A 4,874-nucleotide genomic window follows, 5' to 3' on the forward strand; every position below is an offset into this window, starting at 1 on the left:
AGGCTTGCTTGAGATCAAGCAAGTGGCAATGAGTCACACTTTGAGAAGCATGCAAGGGGTTTTGCGGTTTGACCTTAAAACCGTGGGAAGGGTAGAAGTGCATGTGGCATCATCGTGAAGCTTGCATCGAGGCGAAGCTAAGTCATGAAGGCATCACGGTCGTCCGATGGATGGAGGAGAAATAGACCAAAATACCCTTAGTGGTAGGTAAGAGAGTATTACAAGAGAGGGGTATTTTGGGAACAAGAAAACTTAGCATCCAAGAAAGCTTTCAAAGCCTATAAATAGAGAGATAGAGCTATATGAAGAGCGGAACCAACCACTTGAGTCCCTTGAGGTATCCTTATGAGAGCCTTGTGCTATGGTTTTAGAGAGGAAGAGGAGTGCTTAGTCGATGTACTAGATGAGAGCTTTTGAGAGGAAAATCTTTGTGATTTGCTGAAAATAGGGCTAACCTTTAGAAGTAATGAAGTTTATTTTCCTTTTCATGCTTGGATTCACCTCTGTCGAAGGATTAACTCCTGTCGCAGGGATCCCGAGAGACCCCTTTTTATAGATTCGGCGGGGGGGATGATCCTGAATAAGTTCGTCGGAGAAATAAATGGAAGTGGAAGTGAATGCAACGGCCGGTGGTAGGGGATGATCGACCTAGTGCAAAGAGAAGTAAATGCACCGGAGTTTAGACAGGTTCGGGCCGCACGGGGGCGTAATACCCTACTCCTGTATGGATGAAATAACTGTCCTGAGGGAGGTCCCCCGAGGATGTATCTGGTTACAGGAATATTGTGTCTAACTAAGAGCTTGATGCTCCTTGTTTCTCGGCAGGAGCTCTACTCAGGCTAGCTCACAATGTCTTCGTCCGTTGGCTTGGTTCGTTGTGGGGTTCATCTTCTTCGTCTGTTGCGGCACGGTCGACTGCTTGGGCTTGTTGGTCTCTTCTTTTTCTTCCTGTGCGCCGACCCTTTTATGCACTCGCCGGCCGCGACATACCCCGAACAGGAAGGAAGACGCGTGTCCACACGACTCCCGAAGGGCATGACAACGGTACGGGTGGCACGCGCGGCTGCCGCGCAGATCGAGGAAAATATGCCTGGCAACCGCTGACGCTGCACGACCAGCGGGAGATTCGCCTGGCAGTTGCGCGGACCGAGGAAACCGTCCCGCCGAGTGCACCGTTGGCAGGAAACGTTTGAATCCTCTGAGATATGAAAGGGGGAGGGGATCAATCCGCCCCCCTCTTTACGCTATCTTGCGATCTTGCTCTCGTTTCCTTCGTGCTCTGGAGCCCTTAGAACTCCTCTAGGCGATCAGAGCGCTTCTCCTCCTTCCTCTCCACCACCAGACAACCTCCCCTCCCGTCGAGATGCCGAGAGCTGCCGGAGTCTCGCCTGAAGAATGAAGAGGCGGCTGATAAGATCAGGAAGCTGCTGGTCCAAGAGGGCCAGCAGGGAGCCGCGGTGGTGACGCCGGTGAACTTCCCGCCGGCAACGACCGTTCCCAGGCGCATTGTCTTGTTCACGTCTTTCGTTGCGACGGGACTGGTGCCGCCGTTTTCAACGTTCTTCCTCCAAGTCCTCGACACCTACGGCATCCAACTGGTGCACTTGAGCCCCAACTCCGTCGTGGTGCTGGCGGTGTTCACGCACCTCTGCGAGATGTTCGTGGGGGTGGCGCCTTCGGTGACGCTTCTCCGACATTTCTTCATACTGCGGCAGGCCGGGAAGAAGAGGGGGTACTCCACGACGGACGTCGCGGGGTGCTGCAATCTTCGGCTGCGAGATGGCTTGGGGGAGCAGTACATCCCCCAGGTGCTACGCAGCAAATGGGAGGAGTGGCGGCGGGATTGGTTCTTCGTCGACGTCGACCCCCATGATCGTCTCGCTCTACCGGAAGTGGCGGCGGAGCCCCGGAAGTCGACGTGGGAGGTGCCGCCGCCGGAGGACGTGAGGTTGGAGCCGGTGTTCGAGCGCATCAGATTCCTGCGCGACTCCGGGCTAACCTCGGTAATGGTGGTGGCGGACTTCTTGCGCCGTCGCCTGGCGCCCCTGCGGGAGCGGGCCCGGCCGTGCTGGCTCTACACCGGGCCCAAAGATATCACTCGGACCCAAATCGGCGCAAGCTGGGACGTGGGCCCAGCGGAGCTGAGGGGCATGACCCGAGTGGTGACCGGTGTGGAAGACATGAGCCGGGCGGAGCTCCTGTGGCCGGAAATGGCGCTCTGCGCTAACCCCGAGCGCGCGGCGATCTTGGCGAAGTTGCCAGAGTTCGACGCCCAGGGGCTCGTTGACCGGCCGAGGAGCCGAAGCCCCAAGGTCCCCGAGCTCCCTGGGTTGGATGAGGTGGCCAGCGAGGAGACCGCGAGCAGCCCGGTGCGGGCCGGTGGCCCAGGCGCCGCGTGCAGTGGGCCGCAGGCCGGTGGTGGAGCCGCTGCGGGCAGCAGCCGCTGCACCGGAGAAGAGGACACCGCCGATAGCGCAGCAGTGGCGGTGCCGGGAGACCGGGGGAAACGCCCCCAAATCTATATCCCCGTGCCGGAGTCCCCGCCGTCGCCATCGGCGGCGGCGGCGTTCCCGGCCCTAGAGCCGCGCCTCGTGAGGATGGGGCCTGACTCGGCATCTGGAGACCGCGCGACGGCCCTGCCGAGCCCCCGGTGGAAGAGGAGATGGGAGGATTCTGGGCCGGCACTGTCGGACCCGGAGTTCAGGCTCCCGGCGGCCAAATGGCAGTACTGGGGAACTACGATCGCGTAAGTTTCATTCTTCGCTTTTTCTTGGGCACCCTTCGCCCGAACTAGACTTCGGTTTTGACCTTCGCCTATCTCCTGCAGGCCACCCACGGGCGCCGTCGAGGGCGAAGGAACGCCAGCGCCCGAGCCAAGCCTGCCGGCCGAGCCGAGGCAGGCGGACGCAGCGATGGCGGGGGGGTCAGTGGACGCGACGGCCGAGGGGAGGACGGTGGAAGCGGTGGTCGAGGGGAGGATGGAGCAAAGCTCAGGGCGGATGATGGTGAAAGCAGCGGCCTTGCGGGGCCGGTGGATGCGGCGGCCGAGGCGGGAACGCGGCCGTCGCCCGAGCGCCCGGTGCCGGTCGAACCTACCCCGGGCTTGCCGAGCCCGAGGCGGATGATCGTGTGGCGACCCTTGGGGACCCCGAACCCCCCGGAGGCGGATCGTGGGGAAACCAGCGCTCCACCGGCGCCCGGTCGGCCTGCCGACCCCTTCCTGGCCGCGATCGAGAGCGTCCAGGCGGCGGTCGAGCGGCTGGGCGCGGATGTGGACGCAAAGGAGGGGCAGCTTGAAGCGGAGCACACCCGGCTGGACTTGGAGAGGGCGCAGCTCGCGAACGCCTGGGAAGAGGCCCGTGCGGCTGCTGCGCGAGAGCAGAAGCTTTTGGAAGATACCCGCGTGGAGGTCGCGCGGGAGCGGGAGATTTTGAAGACCGCCCGCACCGAAGCCGCGCGGGAGTGAGAAGACGCCGCCCGCCTGGCTGAGGCGTCGCGGCAGCAGGCTGCCGAGGCCCTTGCCAGGGAGGCGCAAGCGCAGGAACGGGAGGAGGCGGTCGCCGGCCGCGAGAAGGCGGCGGAGGACCTTCGGGCTGAGCTAACCCGTCGAGAGGGCGAGGTCGATCGGACGCGCGCCAGCCTCCAACGTTGGAAGGATGAGCTCCAGAGAATGGACGGAGATGTCCGACGGTGGGAGGAGGACGTCTCCATCCGGGAGGTCGACAACGAGATTACGGCGGCGGAGCTGGGCGCCCGGGAAGACTCGCTGACCCGCCGGGAGGGGGAGGCTACCGCGGCGGCGGGCGTTGCCACCAGGGAGGAGGAGAACGCTAAACACGAGGCGGAGTTGACCGCCCGTGAGCGCACTTTGTCCGAACTGGTGGCGCGGACGAAGCAAGCCGCCGGCCCGGCAACCGACGCCGGCTCTTCTGGCGTGGCCGAGGGCCAGGGACTCGAGGAGCAGCTACGGGCCGCGAAGGAGAAGCTCGAGACTGCCTTTGTCTCGCGGGTCAACTTGCAGCAGATGTTGGAGGACGTACTCCGGCGGATGCGGCGAGCCGTGGAGAGGGCCGGCCTTGGCCGACTCGTCGCGGACAAGAAGAGCGATGGCCCCGGACGACAAGTCCTGGGGCTTCAACAAGTCTGCGAGCGCCTCAAGGTGCTGCCCTGGGCCGTCCAGGAGCTCACCGCCCGGGAAGGACGCGGCTTGGCCCAAGCGGTGGTCGAGCATGTCCTGGCCTGCTACCGGAGCAAAGACTCGAACTTCCCGCTGGAGCCAGCGCGGGAAGGAGTGGTCGAAGCCGAGGGAGAGGCCGCCCGGGAAGCAGTTCGGAGCACCGCTGCCGAGGTGGCGGTCGGCTTCAAGCGGGAAGTTCCGCCGCCGCCAGCCCCCGGGGATGGCCAAGACGACTCCGATGCCGACTTTGCCTCCGATTAGGCTTTTGTAGTAGTTTCCTCTTCTTTTATTTTTGTCTTGGCTGGATGTAAATATGGGAGCGATCCCTTAGAAATGCTTGTATTTTCCTTGTGAATATAATGGAAGCTTTTCTTTGGGCTCGCAGCTCCGGTGCTCTTGAGTATTTAGCGTTTCTTCTGATGTTTTGCCTTGAAGCCCCGGGGAGTGCTCAGTCGGGCCGTTCCCGACCTTTCCGTCCCCGGGAACGAAGTCGTCCTGATTATCTTCCTCGACGTGTTCAGCCCCCGAGCCCTCGTGAATCCGTATTGGCTAAGTCAAGAGACAAAGACACGAGCTTCCTTGCTCGGGAGATGGATCTATCCAGCACGAAACACGCCATGACCGGTGAATACTTTTTCACCTTGCGACCACTCAGTCAGCAGACCGGAGACACGCACGGGCGGGAATGCGACCAAGA

The sequence above is a fragment of the Phragmites australis genome, chromosome 18 (genome assembly GCF_958298935.1).
Source record: "Phragmites australis chromosome 18, lpPhrAust1.1, whole genome shotgun sequence".
In the NCBI taxonomy this organism is placed as follows: domain Eukaryota; kingdom Viridiplantae; phylum Streptophyta; class Magnoliopsida; order Poales; family Poaceae; genus Phragmites; species Phragmites australis.